A 19,853-nucleotide genomic window follows, 5' to 3' on the forward strand; every position below is an offset into this window, starting at 1 on the left:
GATGTTGTTACACATGTTCAGTTGGAGGATTGTAATGTGGTCTCTGATGTTACCCAGATGGATGGGCGAACAGTGGCCACACTCCAAAAAACCTCTGATCATGCAGAAATGAATAAAGTCTCTCGCGCAGAAATGGGTAAAAAGGAGGTTTTTTTTTTTTCAAATATTTTTCTGTATTGTTTAATTTCTTCTACCTTCACAGTTAGAGCCGAGATTGCAGCCTGCGGGCAGTGGTCGCGCAAGGTCATCTGGCCCGCAAGGCAGGGCAACTCTTAGCCACACAGGTATGGCCATGTCCCATTTGGCTTATAATTTCTTGGTCATATACCATGAAGCAGGTCAGTGGGAACCATTTGAACATCATTTAGAGCATAACAAAAACAGAAATCAGCTTTTGGCCTCAGTATCAGTGTGTGTGTGAAAGACCAATTGCGAAGCACCTTGACTAAGTGTCAACAATAGAAGGTCAATTTCTCTTGGTTTTAACACATTGTGCCAATATCTGAGTGGGTTGACCCTCTCAATAAGTACTGTTGTCCATGCACGGCATCGGCCCCAGGGGAATTATGAAGCCTTCTCTTCGAATTGAATACAATGGAGGAGGCCTTGCTGAACTTCAGCGATTTCCATCTCCAGAAGTCGGCTACTTTCCCTAAACCAACATACGTAAAATCTCATCATGTAGGAGTCTGCAACCTTTGGCTCCCCATAAATGTTATTCTAAAAATCCCATCAGCCCTCGCTAGCTGACAGTCCATTGCAGATGTCATCCAAAACATTAGGAACGTCATAGTTTGTAAAGTCACACAGCATTCTGCGATACACCACTGTGAGGATTGGCAACTCAAAAGAAGAATGAAATGTGCGACACTCATATAAATGGTGGCTTAGCTCAAGTTCTTCTGAGAAGTGAACATTATATAGAGCAATGTATCTACTAGGACACGTTATCCCCCATTAACAGTCAAACTGTACATTGATTTGCAAGAATGGCCAAGTTTGCGTGATAAGAACCCAATAACACGGCTGAATTCATATGCCAATGCCTGCATACATTACACAAATGCCGCCACTTGAAACGGAACACATACAAGTCTACAAGGCGAGCAACACATGGTACATCGGGCAAGGGGCAGTCAAGTGTCTTTGCCCTGTATGGCACTTTCCGCAACCGCCTCCATGCCACTTTATTGCTATCAGAAACCTCCACAGGTGTGAGACTGTACATCAACAGCGAGCTTTCATCTGGGAAGCATGGACGGACAGTTGCTATGTGAGGGGATAGCGAGGTAGGACAGCAGTGGGAAAGCCTGGTCTATTGAGTCCTGAACCATTCTCAGCCGATGAAAGGGCCAGGTTTTGTAGTTGATGCATCCTCGGGTTCAGTCGGTCGTGAGGGGTGATGGGTGGGGGGCACTTGCCTTCAGGATGCCACCCTGGGGCCCACAGCCAACACATTCACCCAGGCAAATTGGAATGACTTCAGAGTGATCAAGCTCGTCCACCAATGAGAACGCCAACCTGGCATTGCCAAAATGCAACGCATCACCGTTCACTTTCCCGACGTGTTGGAGCTCTAATTAATCCTCACTTGTTTTCACACCAGGGCAGGTCAGTTTTGTTTTTGATTTTTTTTTTTTTTTAAATCACAATAGTCCAGTTTTGGATCTTGATGGTGTTGTCGACTTTCATTTGGCATTGTTTGTATCCGTCCATCTGCAGTCCAAAACAATCAAAATAAAAAAATGTAAAAAACACAATGAAAAAAGCTGTGAAGGAGATGTTGCTTAGCGAGGTGAGCAGTGAGGGCCTATGAGCTTGGAAACGTGACCCAACGGGATGGTACCAGCCTGGCTGGAAGGTAAGTCAATGAGTGGGTGTGGCTTTGTATAAAATAAAAACAAAATGGCTGTGCCCAGAATTTCCTCATTTCCTCCTGGGTGGGGACCACATCTCAGCATTTGTGCTTCATGGCAAGTTTGTGTGCAGTGTCTGCAAACTGCTGTGCGCTGTTCATCATGTCCGCGGTCTTCTCTTCTGTGCGGCCCAAGCGCTCCCCGCGCTCGTTCAAGGCCTGGCTCGCCTTCTGCACGGCACTGGACACTCTGTCTGCTGCAGAGTGAAGAATGCTATTCCCTCCGAAGAGCTTGGACTGGCAGTTGATGAACTCGGGCTTCTTGTCCGACAGGTACCGCTGGCAGGAGTGGTGCAGGATTTGGAAGAATGTGAACTAGTTTGGTCCTCCATGGCAGCAAGCATGCGGGCCTGGAAGGCCTCGTTCTGGAGAGACATGGTGCGGAGATCCCCATGCAACACCCGACGTGTTGCCCGGACCTCCGCCCAAGTTGCCTGCATCTCTGCTGAGAGCGTACGGGTGACTCGCTCCAGCAGCTGTTCCGTCCTGGTGACAGTTGAAGCCTCAAGGTCCACAAGAGTCTGCCTGAGGTGCCGGACCTCTCCCCTCAGGGCTTCCCTCTGTCCCTGGGCATCTATAGAAATTGATTCCCTCAGATTGTCCAGGGCCGCCTGTCTGTCCCTGTTGGACGCCAACATGTCCTCCCTGACTGATTGGCAAATGGAGTCTGTTGCCTGCTGTAGTAGCTCCATCTGCCTTTCTGGGGGGACAATGGAAGTGGCCACCCTCTCCATGGCTTGAGCAATCATTTCGGATGATGCTGCCTGTTGGTTGGCCATACCGTAAATGGATTGCTCCCATGCGGTATTGCCTGGTGGCGGACGGCCACCGCGTTGGCGGGCACCACACCTGTCTGGGGCAAGGCGAACTGCGCCTTGCTGTGTCGGCACTGCCTGAAGCTGCAGGACTGCATTTCCCCTCTGAACTGCTGGCCCAGGAACAGGATCAGATGTTGCAGAGTGTGGCCCTGCATCCGTAACCACCAGAGGTGCACCTACCAACACTGACATCCCCATAGTGGGCTCTACCCCTGGTGCAGGTGGGTCGGACAGAACAGTATCCCTTCCATGAACACATACCTGCGAATCCACATAGGCCTCATCCGAATCAACACCTGAAAAGAGTTCTGGGGAGGTGCAGCCAGGGACACCCCGGGACAGTATGGCCTGCAGCAAGAGAGGGTTCTCCCCCACCACCAAACCACGTCCCCCACTGGTGCCTGGTCGTGTTTCAGATCCCTCCTGGGCCTGCACCATTTCCTCTCCCTCAACAGCATCAGGTGCGTCATCCTCTGCAAAAACAAGAAAGACAAAAAATGGAAACAGGCATTAGCACCATGGCACGCTATTAGGCCAGACAAGCTACAGTACCAGTACTTGATTTACACATGTCCCACATGACTATAACCCTCCCATGCATGCACTGTCCATGAGTTGGAAGTGGAGGAAAATGTCAGACACTGATGACACCAAGATGGGAGAGCAACACATCAGCTGCATGCTGGCTAGAAGTGATATCACACATTGGCCTGTGAGTGGCATGTCCAATACACATACATGACACATGCCATCACACAGATGGCATGTACCATGGGCATGTCATATATGTGACAATGGGGCAGAGTGATGCGCAGTAGGACCAGGTGAATTCCTACTATCAGCCTGAATGAACACAGCTAAATATGGAACAATGTGGTAGCAAGATGCCACTTCAAGGGCAACTGGTGCAATGTAGTGCAGAACGCCTACTGTGGCCAGAAGGGATACTGTAATACCCAAATCCGGGGCACAGAATGCATTGGATGAAGCACATGGGTGGGACAAAACACTCAGGCACACACACCCTGACCTGGCACTCAACCAGATCCCCTTCCACAAACTACATACACATGGATCACACACACATGCATGTGCACTCACCGAACAATGCCTCATAATCTGGCAGTTCTCCCACACCTTGGATCTGCTCCTCTGTGACGTAGGTCCCAGCAACATGCTCATGTAGAGTGAGTTCTATGTCCTCTTGTGGAGACCCATCTCCAGTCACCAGAGTTGCGGCATGAGTTGAGGCCAGCTTTTTCTTTGCCCTACGCTTAAGGTCGTTCCAGCGCTTGTAGCACTCAACAGCTGTGCGCCTCATAAACCCAAGGGCACTTATGCTGTCCGCGATGGACTGCCAGTGTGCCTGACGTCAAGCAGGTGTAATCCTACACCCTGAAGTGACCAACATTTCGGCGTCATGTTCGGACACATACTGCACAAGTGCATCCAGTTCGGCATCATTGAAGCTAGGCTTCCTTGGCGTGCCGGACCGTGTAGCCGTGTCGGGGTCATCAGCCTGTACTGGACGAGCACTCTTCCTCTTTCTTTTTGTGGGTGGTGGGGATCCGGAGTGCCCTACGCCGCTCTGGACACTAGAGGCAGGAGCACCGGTGGACTGTGTAGTAGTAGTGTGCGATGGCACACTGACCACATGACTTTCTGCAGGCATTAGCTGAAGTGTGATGATGGCAGGGGGAACCTCAGTCTGATGTACCGGGACCAACACTGTCCTTGCTGGGGGAGTCACAGATGGGGTGGACGGAGCTGCAGCTGCCCCTGCAGCCTCCCCACCCCGCCTACTCGGGGCAGCAGATGACATGGCTGCCCCTGTACCACGTGGCCTGGTGACACTGGTTTGCGCCGCCACCCGTAGCCTAGACTTGGCGACCTGGAAGTCAGCCTGGGAGTCACCCTGTGCTAGGTCAGGTGCCACAACGGGCCGGTCCAACAAGGGCTGAGCAGGGATGGTGTCAGCCACGTTTCCCTCAACCATGGGGGGGGGGAATGTGTGTCCCTGACTGGTCCTCCACACGTGGGGGGCTTGGGGGAGTCTGCAAATCCTGGCCATGTCCCCTACCGCGCCTACCACGCCCACCTCTTGAGGCTCGGCCACCTTTGCCACCCTTACCACTTGCTCGCCTCCCAGCCATGGCACTGATGGAGTTGTGCGTATGGGAGTTGCAGTGGACAATTGTCCTGGGCAATTGGGGGTCAAAGGGGTAGGGTACTAGATTGAATTTGTACCCCAGTGCTCTAGCAAGGCTGTATGCAACCCCTGGGGAAAGATGACGGGTCACGCAACGCAGAGGCACCCCTAAAACAGAAAATGACGTGCACGCGACTCATCGTAGACCACGTGCGTGGGAAAAGGAACCTGCACTACGCTGTGGCACCCAGGAACACAAAAATGAACGTATGCGTGTCACACGCAGCCTACAATGACCTCTGAAGGGGTACGCTACACACGGGGCTAGCACAGTTGGTAAATACGTGCGCGACTCACCGTCTGCCTGGGAAAAGAGCGTGAAAAATACGCGTGTGTGCGCGTTGGCAACACCCCCGCCAAAAGAAGAATTGTACACTGTCTGAGGAGACAGGACAAAAGGAGAAGTCAACGCTGTTTGAGGAAACAGGTTGAAAAGAAAATCAGAAGAATACTGACAGAGGTAACAGGGAGTACAAACTGGAAACGCTGTGAAGTAAATCGCGCGTGAACCGACAAGAAGTACAGATTTCACCCACTCGCTCTCCACGGGAAGCACGTACAAGGAAATGACGTACTACACGCACCTTTTAAACCGCACCACAAGACATTCCCCCGGGTACAGGGACACGCCCGCGCGTGTCACGTCACAGACGCGCCTGCGCTGTCAGGGCCTTTGGTCCAATGGAATTGCGTACACAGACCAATCGCGTGTGGAACTTCTTGCGCACCCCTGGAATACACTCACACGCTCCCCCAGGCCAGATCGCATGTGGAACTTCTCGCGCACCCCTGAAATACACACACATGCTCCCCCAGGCCAGATCGCGTGTGGAACTTCTCGCGCACCCCTGGAATAAACGCACACGCTCCCCCAGGCCCGATCGCATGTGGGACTTCTCGCGCACCCCTGAAATACACGCGCCCAGGCCAATCGCGTGTGGGACTTCTCGCGCACCCCTGAAATACACGCGCCCAGGCCAATCGTGTGTGGAACTTCACGCGCACCCCTGAAATACACGCACACGCTCCCCCAGGCCAGATCGCGTGTAAAACTTCACCCGCACCCCTGAAATACACGCACACGCTCCCCCAGGCCCGATCGCGTGTTTAAACACCCGCGAGCCCCTGAAATACACGTACCCCGCTCCCCCAGGCCCGATCGCGTGTAAAAACACCCGCGAGCCCCTGGAATACACGTACCCCGCTCCCCCAGGCCCGATCGCGTGTGAGAAGCTTCTCGCGCACCCCTGAAATACACGCGCCCAGGCCAATCGCGTGTGGAACTTCACGTGCACCCCTGAAATACACGCACCTGCTCCCCCAGGCCCGATCGCGTGTGGAACTTCTTGCGCACCCCTGAAATACACGCACACGCTCCCCCAGGCCTGATCGCGTGTGGGCCTTCTCGTGCGTGTAGGACTTTGGCGCACATTTTTTTCCTGCGTAGGGACGCTACCGCCTGCTTTCGTGTGGCGGACATGTATGGGCCTGTGCGCATCTTTGGCCGTGCGCTGTTTTTCCCTATTCGATTCCATGAATACGTGTTGTAGGCGAGCGTGTGGGCGTTCTGCGCACTTGCCTCCTGTACTTCCCCCGTGACGCCCACATTTTCACGAGTTGTTCCCCATTCTTTTGTTATGTGCGCCGCGCTATGTGCGAATTCGCTGTGGCCTTATCGCACGGCGTTCGTTGACCTGTGCGCCAGCGTGCGCCGCGCACTTTCTCAGCGCACATCCCACATTTCGCGCATGCACAGACTTACATGAATTGATGTGCTATGTTTTCTGTGCGATAATCGCACTTGCACTGCGATTTTCGCTGTTTCTCTGCGAATCGCACGTTTTCGCACGCGTGCGCCATTTTTTCGCCGCACGTTGATTCCATGAATCGGCCTGTTAATGTTCAAAGCTTGCATGTTATTAGGAGCCTAGTTATGTGCTTCAGTGGAGATAATAAAATACAGATGAGATAATTCAATGTGCACCTGAACTGAAAAAATGAACCCGGTGCAAAGTGTTTTCCTAATTTGAATCTATTAAAATAATGTCTATCAATGTTCCCAATGATTTGTTCCATTCAGTCATGCCCTTAAGAAATCTTTTGCTTTGCCGATCCTCCACAATATATATATATTTTTTTTAGATAGGCTACAGAGAATGCTTCCTTATGGCGATTTCTCAGCTGTGGAAAGTTAACCCTTTCACTTGCAGCATGCTAAAAGACAAGCTGTTCCTTGAATACTGGTTGCAGGTAAAACGAACACTTTGAATTTATATAGGCTGATTCTCTCTTCCAAGCTGGTGTCATGTTTCAGAAAACAAATGAAATAATTTGCCAACAAATATCAAAGGACACATCTGCACATACCATTCGTTACACGTGCCATACATAGAGCAACAACAGTAACTTATCACTTACCTGAATGACGACAAAACTGAGATTCTTATCCAGGGTTCGGCCGCCAATCTAAAAAAATGTAACTCAAACTATTCCGCCTTCAACATAGATGGAAAAACAATCAAGGTCGTCAAAGAAGTAAAAACCTTAGGTTTTTACCTTGACTCCACCCTAAGCAAGTAATCTCTATGGCATCGTCCACGGCATACACCTGCAAGCTCATTAGAGGCTGAAGGCCATTCTTATCCAAAGCCAGCTGCCTTATCCTTGCCAACGCCCTAATAATGTCAACATTCGATTATTTCAACACCCTATACTTAGGGGCCAATAAATATATTCTAGACAAAAGCCAAATCCTACAGAACAATGTCCTTAGAACGGCACTGAATATGCCAAACAAGGAACATGTTTCAAAAATTAGGAGAGAACACCACTGGCTAAAGATAAATCAATACAGTGAATCTGGGTATCTCGAGACAAAAGGAGTTGGCTGCTCTAGTGGGACGGATGGAAGTTCTCCTGACCATTCTCTCAGTTAGGTATGAAGGTGCTGTGTTAAGAAGGCATTTGAATGTTAGTGGGACTGTTTTGAGTAGGATCTCTATTGGTTATGGAGGAGAAAACATTGATACATTGTAAGCCCAAAAGAGACAGTGAACTTAAAAGCAAGCCCCTATCCCATACCCCAGTAGAGATTTCAAAATGCCCCTTAACTCTCAATTTGGCGCCATAGGTTTCAGAGAGAAACAGGTTGCAATCCTGTTGTTGTTTTGCTGTGCGTCACCGTCCGAGTCGTGACAAGCAAACACATTCTGACTGTAATTTCATGCAGCAGCACGTCAGATATTCAGCTTATTACTCATTGCGATGAAATGAAATAGTATTCCCATGTGACCAACTGAACCCTGAGCCGAATTGTAGACACTTTCCATACCTTCCAAGTAGATATATTAACACATGTATGTATGTATTTATTTATTTATTTGATTATTTATTTAAAGTGCACCAACAAACCCATAGGCATCTGGGTGCATAACAACACACGCCAAGAGACAAACAAAAAAACAATAACAAATCACAGACTGTATCAAAAAAGTTATCAGTTCTCACATTCTAATAGTGTCAAGACATATAGGTCAATCACTTGAAGATATGGGTCCTCGGAGCACGTTTGAAAGGCAGGATGGATTTCATTTGTCTTACCTCAGGCGGAAGAGAGTTCCACAAAGAACACATAATTACTTAATGTCTATTACCTTGCTTACAGCACACTTATCACAGAGAGAGCTGTCTCCTCCTTCCACTAACTCCACCTTGCACAGTCACATGAATCGCTTCCTGCTTGGGCATCCTCTCCTCATGTTCAAACATCCCTGTCTCAAGCTGGTCACCTGCTATATCCCTCCATGCTTTGTCCTGCAGCGCCTTATGTGACTTGTCATTTGTAGACCCAATGCAAGCTAGGTTTTACCACTTCCTAGGTCCAACTTGTAACTGTATTGCTTTCCTGCGCTAACAACATTGCCTCACATTGTACCTTCTTGTGTCAGTCTCTAGTACACTTGATAACGATTTTTTTCATAATGTATATTGTGGCAGCTCATAATGTTCATGGAGTTATCTGCCACCAGAGAGAACACACCTCTTGGTAGGCAGAGCCAGCACATTGAGTGACACAAGACATGCTCCTTAAAGATGCAATGGGGGATGCAAAGTTACTTGCAGCAAATGCTCACTTGTTAATGGGTGTGCATGCAATGAACATGCCTAAATAAAGATTAACATTAACTACAGTAGCTTCAAAGTTGCTATAGACCATTCCTCTATTGTAAAAAGAAGCTGCAATAGTGGGATAACTATTGTTGGGATGACCCATATTACAATTAGTACTCTCAACGACACTGACAGTGCTCATATCTGGCTTAATACAAGCCCCCACTTGAGCCTGTGACTGAGATATTGCTGGTTAGGATCTACTAAGAAGAGGATATATGTCTCTCCCACAAATGTTCCTTCTCAAATATGTGCTTGTAGATTACTGTAACACATCTCCCACATAATGTGCTGCTACCTTGCTTTCTTTCTTGCTCTCGTCCATCCACTCCTCTCTGCTCCTGTGGTCCAGTTGTGTTTGTTCTAGGACAATGTCATTGCTAATTTTTTAAGAGTGCACCGGTCCATCTTCCACCCACTCCACTCCTCAGAAATCCCTCACCATGTCCCTCCTGAAGCTGTTATATTTCCTCTGCAGCTTGGTCGCCTATGGGGAAATGTTTCACCAGGCTTTCTATTTTGTGATTTCTAATGATTGGAAGGATATTTGGACAGTAGGTTTAAGGTGACAACACATGAACCCAAGGAAGAATTCAATGTTCCTGAGATCCTGACCTTGCACCCTGTGTCCTCACTCAGTGCCCTAGAGCACTAAGATATTCTTGTTGCATTCTGGAAAGCATGGTCTGGTGAGGTGTTGGTGAGAGCAAGACAAAGTGTGGTTTTGAAAGGACTAACCGAAAATAAAGGTGGTGTCTGCTCTCAACTTAGGCCTCGGACATCCCAAGATACAAAATATAATATACAAATTAGGGGCATTGTTGCTAGTTTAAAGAGTTGTCAATTACAACAATTGGAAGGTACGTCAGTGAGCAAGTTGGAAAATAATCAATGCTCCCCACAAATGCCACACCATAAAGAAGACTAATAAACAGAGAGGGATGTTCCTAGCAGTGGTTGGTTCGAAGATTGTTTAATCATTTTGTATACAAAATCAATTTGTTTATTACAGCATCTTGTTCAAAGAACTTGAGATTAGGTGAGTATTATTTGTCTTGATTTAATCAAGCATTTTTAATTAGTTTGAGCATTAGTCTCAATTCACAGTGTGCATAATTTCTAAACAATATTGCAGCATGATTCAACATAGGCTTGCATACTAATAGTATTGTGTATTAGTTATCCTCCCAAAATCCTACGATTGTAGGGGACATCCCTCCGGTATTCCAGACCGTACAGAAGACCCAGAAGGTCAGGAAAACCTGATTTAGACATAGACAGGTTGTATGCATAGGTGAAGTTATCTGGCCACTACAATTTGAAGACTCTCATAGCTCAGGGTTAGGATATCTTCATATCAGCATGCATTCATTGAATTCCTCACAGGCCAGTAACTTAAAAGTGGCACCACGCGCGCATTTGGAGGAAATGCTTTTGTGAAGTGCTGTCGGCTGTGGAGGAGCCTGAATGCCCGTTTTCTGTGGATCCTGAACTACTATTCAAAAACTTGAGCTACGAGCCTAAGCTCCGCCCCTTTTTCCCATAATCCTCATAAACAACAAGCCACGCGCATTTGGAGGAAGTGCTTTTGTGAAGTGCTGTCGGCTGTGGAGGAGCCTGAATGCCCGTTTTCTGTGGATCCTGAACTACTATTCAAAAACTTGGTAAAGACACAGAGGAAGGAGATACTCTCATATAAACTATTAAGCACACTATAAGTAGTGTTATTTATATAATATACCTTTTTATTTTACTTATTTACAGAGCTATGAGCCTAAGCTCCTCCCCTTTTCCCCACAATCCTCATAAACAACGAGCCGCGTGCATTTGGCGCGCACGCACTTGGAGGAAGTGCTTTTTTGAAGTGCTGTCGGCTGTCTGCTGCCTGAGGGTCTGAGGGCTGTGGGCAAATGTAACGTTCATTTTTCACTTTTGAAGTTTCGTATCTGACTGTATACCTTTTTAGTAATTTATTTTTTCTTTTTGTTGGTTTAATAGCGGAAGCTTTATTCTTGAACAACGTTTATTAGAGTAATTGTCTTTCCACGAATATTTGAGTATTGTTTACTGCATGTTGTGCTTTTGTCTGGCAGCGCAACTAACTGATCAGTAAATAAGACAGTGTTGTCGGTGCCTAAAAGAGAGGCGATCACAGAGTGAAACTTAATTTCCTCTTTCGCAATTGACCGAATTGCATCATTTTGTTATCTTGTACCGAGTGTCCCTTTGCTGGTAACATCTTGTAGCAACTAAGTGGTCGCCGTAGTTTACTGCAAACAAAATGGTAATGACTCTGCACACCGGGATGCCGTCGAAAGAAGCCATCACTGTGTGTGCACGTGATGCCATTTGTACGCCTAAAACGTCTTCACGAACTATCAATCTCATGCGAGTCAGTAAATCCACCTCTAGCATAAGAGTTTGTTCGGCAATGGCCGACATTAGAAAATTCTGTGCTCTAGGGTGTAAAGGCAGAAGGAACCATGAAAATGTTCAAAACCCAAGCCTTAATGGTCCTTTAAATAATCAGGAACTAGCTTGCAAAGATACTCAGGGGAGCAACATGGGCACTCAATCCTCCCTCCCAGATTTGTTAATTGCTGCAGGAGTCCTTAATGTAATTGACCAGCAAGAACGGGGAAGGGGGTGGGGAACCACAAAATGAAGTGATAGAAATCCTCCCTAGCAAACATACTACTCCCGGACATAGTAACGAGGAAACAGAGCCGAATGCCCCTGCCAGTCATAGTGATAGCGAGACTGTTGATGAGGTGAGAATGGTAAATACTCATAATAGGAACATGGTTAGTTCACCTGAGGCAAAAAAGACAATCAGTCCCAAGCAGGTCTTAGACGACAGTGAAGACAGACAAGATATATATTAATCACCTATGATGTTTTCCCCTATGGCTAATGCATCTTCTGTAATGTCCTGTTCTTTTGCTCAACCGACCCCTCGGCGGAATCACTCTGCTCCAAATGAAAAAACACAAGCAATACCGGGAAATTGTGTAATAGGTCTAGAAACATCATTACAAACTATGAATGCAGCTTTGTTCTCACTTACACGTCTATAAGACACACTAGACACCAAAATAAATGATCAACATTCTTTATTAATTAAATTGTTGCAAAGAAATAAAGCTAATGAATCATATTGTATATGCTGTGAGAAACAAACTAGCAGACATAATAGCCTAGCTGTAAATTCAGAACCAAGAATCGAAGAAACAAAATCACAGGATGACGAAATTCTACTAATTGATTGCACACAAAATCAACAGACTGCTTTGCAACAGGGGGCGAAAAAAAAGGAGGAAGTCTAACAGAACTTGTTAAGGAAACCATTACTATTGACCCCCATAACGATCGGTGTCTGGAAAGCACTTCCATAAGTACCAACCAAGATAAAAATGAGGAGTGCAAACCAGGGCAATCATGCACTAAAAAAAGAAAGCCAAGTCTAAGAACTTGGAAATGGCCAGTAAGCAACCTCAGGTACAGAGGAAAACAGTGTGGCTCTAACTGCTTCTGGGGCATCAGAGAATAGTAATGCCCTAACGTACAACATCTTTGATACGAAAAATAAATAAATAAACACTATTTATCCGTACCCTAACGCTACCCAAAACAGCTGCTGATGTAGCTCGCACGGCCATCACTAATAAATATCGGAATATGATATTACAAAAAGCGAGTCAAGGTCGACCGACACAAAATACGCCTGCAGAATATGAGCCCTTAGACAATTTAATCCTTTTGGCAAAACAGCAAAAGGAAGTTGCTAATGGTAATACTGTAAAGGAACAAGTTAGAATGGTTGGTAATAGTGAACCAGATGTCACAGCTAGCACATTACCAGATCAGCTAAATGGTCATTCTAAGAATACTGAGAGAGTGCCAATGAGGGAGAAATCAGAACAAACTGGTGAGGGGCATGAATGTTATGACTCAGCAAATCAGTATCATTTTAATGAGTGAATGGAAAACGGAAATAGAGCAATCTTTAAAAAGAATTATTGCTCAGGCAAACACGCAAGAGAATCAAATAGGAAATGCCATGAGTGGTGGAGCACAAACACCTTTAATCAACACCACAAGACAATTTAATAGTTTGTCACATGGCAAAGTAAGCTATGCAAACAAAGCGGGGTTCCGTACTCCATTGAGAGATTCTAATACAAACTGTTTAATGATGCAGTGTCGCCCTCATCCCTTTCGCAGGTTTTGATCTGAATAGACAATCCGTGATGAATATATTTGCAGAGGTTCTAGCTCTTGAAGGGATATGTTCGAGTGACATAGACCAGATAGAATTCCCTCACAGAAATGACTTGTCTATGATAACGTTATGGATGAAATCAAGCTTTGTCAAAAATGCTGTGTGGAAGGCGAGAAATGACCTTTATGAACTGGGTTTTATTTTACTAAATCCAGCTCGTTTTGATCAACAACAGCCCCCTAACCTGAGAAATCAGTATGTTCCTAAACCAAATGTGTACTACAAAGGTCAAAATCGTAACTCACAGACAAATTTGGCAAGATTGGATGGACAAATGTTGGATACTAGAGAAATGAGACTGAATAACAACTAACTAGTCCATAATCAAAAGCCTCTCTCTCTAGCCTCCTGGAACACAAGAGGCCTTAAGCATCTTACTAAATCTAAAGATAGCTTATTGATGAGTTGAGGTATTTTGGCTTTTCAGGAAATATGGCTTTCCATCGCTCCTGTTTGGGATAATCATGTTGTACTATTGATTCCAGCTATTGTGCCAGTCAGAGGTAGACCCATGGCAGGTTTAATGGTAGCTATAAAATCTTCTCCCAATATGCAAAATGAGCCATGGTTTTCTTCGAATAGCTTTCTGCAATTGGTAAATATAAAATTAAAGTCGGGGGGGGCGCTGTTGAGCAGCCTGCAAGATGACTGCCTAGTGTAAGAGCTCTGTGCCTAGCCGCCTCTTATCCGTTGACATCTGCGGTTCTGCTTTGGATCCTGTGTCCCTGCTACGATCCCTGCACTGCGGCCAACGAGCTCTATCCGCACGTCGAGTTCTGGGAGAAATCGGACTCTTGGAAATGGAGATTCTTGTCCCGCCGTACCTCGCCGCCATTGAGCCTTTGCAGGGCCCTGTTCTCATCGTGACCTGACCGGGTGCCTCCCGTCGGACTCGCTGCTGGCTGCTCTGCCCCTGGCACCCTGGGGCACACACTACACTTGTGGGCCAGCTCGCTCCTGCCCCGGCCCCACCGGACAATCCTTTCCACGGGGGGCCTAGGCCGCTGGCGACCGAGGCGCGCCAGCGGCCCATCTGCGGCCGCGAGGGGCCTGGGCTGAGCTGCCTGGCATGAGCCAGCAGGGATGGCTGTCGTGCCCTCACGGGATAGCTTCAACGCCCGGCTCACTGGCTGAACCGACCGTGCTTTATCGTGCCCGCGGCGGCCCGTTACGCTGCCGGAGCCCGCACCCTACATCTTGCTACCTCCCTCCCTGGTTCCGGCCATGTCGAGTCGCTCCAAAGGATCTGCTAAAGGGGGTGCCATGGACAAATTCACTAAGACGGTCCCTCGACCGGAGGTGGGCCACACGTCACCTCCGCAGGAAGAACTTGACAACAACCCCAATCCGGGGGTGGCAGCGCCGGACCTCACGGCCATGATGGAATCAATGGCAAAAAACGTTGCCTCCTTTCATGAGAAGCTTGACGAGATCAATGCGAATGTCGCCTCGCTCAAGACCCGTGTAGACCAGGCTGGATCTAGAATCACTGAGGCTGAAAACCGGATCTCCACTAATGAAGATGCGATACACGTACTTCAGGACACTGTGGCCACCTTATCGCGTGACATGAAGAGTGTTAAAGCAGAATGCGATGACTTGGAGTCCCGCTCTCACAGAAACAACATTTGCATCATTGGGGTCCCTGAAACTGCCCTGAAGGGGCACATGGAAGATGCAGTCGAACAACTAATCAAAGACTTGCTGGGGGATCTGGACCTCTCCCCTTATTTCACAGTGGAGCGGGCTCACCGGGCCCTTGCCCCGCGACCCAGACCTGGCGACAGCCCCAGACCCATTATAGCCAAGAATCTTAATTATCGTGACAGGGACCTCATCCTTCGCCTGTCATGGGAGAAAGGGGAGCTGCGACTGGACTCTCACATTATCAGGATCTTCTCAGACTTTTCGGTGGCAGTACAGCAGGAGAGACACCAATTCCTTGGCGTCAAGAAAATGCTCAGGGAACGCAATGTACCATATGCCATCTTATTCCCGGCTCGTCTCAAACTCACTCATAAGGGCAAACTGTACTTTTTCACCGTCCCAGACGAGGCGGTGAAATTCATTGAGATGCAAATACCGCTTCAGGGCTCTGGAGAAGGCTGAGTGGACGCTAATCAACTGTGTATGGCACGAACTGTGGACATTTATTGAACTTGTTTACTTAATCTGCACTGTGGTACTAGTTAGGCTGCTCTGTTTATTGTAACGTTCTGCGCCTGCGATGACTCACACCCCTGCAGTCCTTACAAGCTGCAGCGTTTATGTGCACATCCATTCTACGCACTTCACAGAGCTGGTCTCGCATTGTTCTGTTGTCCTACCTCAATGTCTGTCTTCCTGTTGTTCAGGTCCTTAATCTCTCAGTTATATACCCCGCTCCCTGCATATAGGATGCAGGGATGTACGATATTTGACTGTCAAAACTGTTTTGGTTTATTTCGGAACCGTAGGGGCTCGTGTGCTGTCCCCGATTACCCGCTTCGCAGGCGGGGCCTGCGCCGCGAGTCCGCCACCATTGTTCGTTTTTGCAACTGAGCCATTTGGCTCCAGGCATGCTAGTGCACGGCAACGGCGCACCCCATTGCGATTGCACTGTTTTTTCTCAAATCTTTGGTATGTGTTGGCCCCAGTTGGGCCTCGGGGCAGATTGGGCCAAGTTGGGGACGGCCCAACTGCGCGCTGTTAAGGGTGGGTGATGTTCACACTGCTGTTCCATGGTTATTGGTGAGGGTGGGGGGTGGGAAAGGGGTTGTTTTACAAAAAGGCACACAAGGTTTTGCGGTGCGCATGCTGAAGGGACACATGCCCACTTGCTGTTCCAACTCTGGGAGCTCATACCATCACGGGAGCTGGGATGTTCACTGATTTGTGGGTACTGTATCTGTAGATACCTACCTCTGAAATGGCTACTCTCATAATGTCCTGGAACATTCGGGGGTTGAGCAACCACACTAAGGCCCGCAAGATCGTTGCATATGCTAACAGACACAATTGCAAGATATTGCTTCTACAAGAGACACACTCCGATGGCCTCATTCCGAGGGCTGCTGCCCCATCATGGGGTTCTGCCAGGTTCTTTACCTCTTACTCCACACAATCTAGGGGCGTTCTCACAATGATCCACAAATCAATCAAGTTTGTGCTCCATAAAAGCTATGTTGATCCTGAGGGTCGTTATGTTATATTACACTACACCCTGGTCAATAAAGATTACTTGCTGGTTAACACTTACTGTCCCAACGTAGATTCTCCAGAATTCTTTGACACCGTAACTACCACACTGCTGGGCTTCGTGGTGGTGCAGATCATATGGGGGGGACCTGAACCTTATACTGGACACTGCCCTGGACAGAACTGCCACGGCACCCAGAGCTCTGTCTGGTGCGGCGCGCAGGCTGCATGGCCATATGCAGTCGCTCAACATTTGTGACGCCTGGAGAACACTTCACCCCCAGCAGCGGGATTACACCTATTACTCTTCTGTACACGATAGTTTGTCCAGGATAAATCTGTTTTTAGTCTCTAGAGAGATCATGGGTAGGGTGGAGGATACACGCATTTTGCCCCGCACATTCTCGGATCACGCTCCAATCACATTGTCCTTAGCGCTGGGAATTCCCATCCCAACACTCTGCACCTGGCGCTTTAAGTCCGAAGCTCTAAAAGACATTGTGTTTAAATCTGAGATACTAGCTGACATTGAGTCCTTCTTCGGGCTTAACTCTCTTCAAGACACGACCGCCGCGGTCAGATGGGAGGCCTTTAAGGCTTACCTTAGGGCTATGTCTATTTCCAAGGAGGCGGGGGTGTTGAAAGCTATTAGAGCCGCTCTTGGGCGATCTGAGGCCAAACTGAAAAGGTTGGAGCAATGTTGCTCCTCCGGGACTGACCCCACCACTCTGGCCCAAATCTCTGACGAGCACCAGGTGTTTAACACTCTAGCAACCAGCGCAGTTCATTATTTCGGCCGCCCGCAGGCTGCTAGGAAATATGGGGAGGGGGACAGGCCCGGTAAGACACTTGCGACACTTATGAGGGGGGAACTGGGCCATACGCAGATCACTTCCATAAAAGATCAGAATGGTGACGCTCAATGGGCGGACCATTGAATACTGGACATAATTACCGAGTTCTATAGATCCCTTTACTCCCAGCCCGCAGAGCATACTGAACAACATATGTGAGAACTCCTTGACCAGATCCCCACCACGGAAATTTCCCCACAGACCCGGGACCAGTTGGATGCCCCATTTACGCTAGACGAGATAGTATTGGCTATCTCAGACTTACCTATAGGCAAGGCGCTGGGACCTGACGGCCTCACGGCGGACTTCTATCGAGAGCACGTGGCTATTCTGGCCCCCCGGCTGTTGGAGGTATGGAATGAGGCACTCCGAGCCGCTATCCTTCCCCCTTCCATGCAGGAAGCAGCCATCACGGTACTGCTCAAACCAGGAAAACCTGAGGACGAGTGCGGGTCCTATAGACCTCTCTCCCTCATGAACCTAGACACAAAGATCTTTGCTAAGATCATTGCTAACCGCTTTCTGCCCATTATGACGCACTTGATACAAGAGGACCAAGCAGGCTTTGTCCCCGGCAGGTCCACCTCCCATAACATCAGGAGATTATTCAATGTCATGTCCCGTATAGATCAAGACGTCCAGGCCATAGCGGTTACGCTGGACGCTCAGAAGGCCTTTGACATGGTCTCTTGGAAATATATGTGGCTGGTCCTTGAAACAATGGGCATTGGCCCTAACATGATAGGGTTCATTAAACTATTATACACTTCCCCCGTTGCGCGGGTACGAGTCAACTCATTAACATCCGAGATGTTCACTCTATTCAGAGGCACCAGACAGGGCTGCCCCTTCTCCCCGATCCTTTTCGCATTGGTGATAGAACCGATGGCGGACGTTATCCGAGCACGGCACTCGCGTAAAGGAGTACGACTGGTTGACGATCCTGAAATAATATCTTTATATGCTGACGATGTCCTACTATATGTCAGAGATCCCACAACCCATCTAGATCCCATACTGAGAGACATCACCCGGGTCGGCACCCACTCCGGATTTACGATTAACTATTCCAAATCGGAGATTTTCCCGCTCACTAAGGCTACCCTGCAGCCCTCCACCGAGTATCCCCTGCACTGGGCCCCTGAGGGTGTGAGATACCTTGGGGTGCAGATGTCCCTCACTAAGCCCACTTTGCTTGCCGATAACTACTCAGCTGTAGCACGAACAGTTGAGACCAAAATTTCACGATGGCGCACTCTCCCGTTGTCCGTCGCTATACCTTATTAAAATGATCTTGCTCCCCAAGCTCTTATACACCTTTTGCAACATTCCTATATGGCCTGGGAGGGCTTACTTCACTAAATTCCATACGCTCTGTGCACAATTTCTCTGGCACTCCGGTGCGGTGTGCAAGAAGTGGACTGACATGGCACTTTCATACAAACGGGGTGGTATTGCTGCTCCGGACCTAGAACTATATTGGACCGCGGCCCAGGCCCAGCATGTTACTCATTGGTACCCGGGTTCCCCAGTGCGCCCACATGTCAAACTGGAATGGCTTGCCTCTGCTGGTATTAACTTGATGTCCCTGATACTACATCGAAGCTACACATCTGATTCCCCCATCGACCCCATTGCTGCGACTCTGTATGCCTGGTCAGGTCTGCTACACTCGACAAGTGGGCCCTTCCCATATTACAAATGGCTACCCGTGTGGTCCTTTCCGGGCCTGGAGCCCACGCTTGATGCTGCTTTGGCCCGGCACTCAGGTGCACTGCGGTATCGGGCGCTGTCCGACTTCTATCCCGAAGGCAAATTCATAGGCCCCCAAACTCGGGCGGTACACGTGGCGTCGTCTCTTCACTGTATCAAATCCTACAAGATATCATCCCCACTCCAGCTCTTGGGGCGCGCGACGGATGGTCGGCTGAACTGGGTCTAGAAATACCTGATGAATTGTGGGAGGACTTGTGCTGCCACACACAAAAAGTTTCCCTCAATTTCCGTTTTCGTGCCATGCAATACAAGCTTCTCAATAGGCTTTACTATACACCACGCAGGACATCGGGGTTTGCTCGCTCTGAGGTGCACCTCTGCCCGCGCTGCAGGGCAGTGGATGCTGATCACTTGCATATGTTCTGGACCTGTAACAAATTGTCCGGTTTCTAGGACAGTGTCCTTCATACACTAAGTGCAGTAACTGAAACTGTAATTGATCCCGATCCATTGGCAGTTCTGTTTGGGGTCTGGAGGTCTGACGAAACTAAGCGCTTGAAAAAGTTTTTTAATATAAGCTGCAAGATTGCCAAAAAATGTATACTTCAGAACTGGAAGCGCTCCTCCCCACCGGGCTCTCAAAAATAGCTGGGTATGCTCACATGGTAGCAGAACTGTGAGGAGGAATACCTGACAATGCTGCCCGCCCAAT

The 19,853-nt window shown here is 48.4% G+C and overlaps 1 pseudogene; it reads right to left on the bottom strand.

The window, feature by feature from the left end:
• Positions 1 to 789: 789 nt before the first annotated feature.
• LOC138498256 (syntaxin-binding protein 6 pseudogene) lies at positions 790 to 6,857 on the bottom strand (annotated as a pseudogene).
• Positions 6,858 to 19,853: the final 12,996 nt, after the last annotated feature.

This window comes from Ambystoma mexicanum, chromosome 5q, assembly GCF_040938575.1.
Source record: "Ambystoma mexicanum isolate Mex_15411 chromosome 5q, UKY_AmexF1_1, whole genome shotgun sequence".
Lineage (NCBI taxonomy): Eukaryota > Metazoa > Chordata > Amphibia > Caudata > Ambystomatidae > Ambystoma > Ambystoma mexicanum.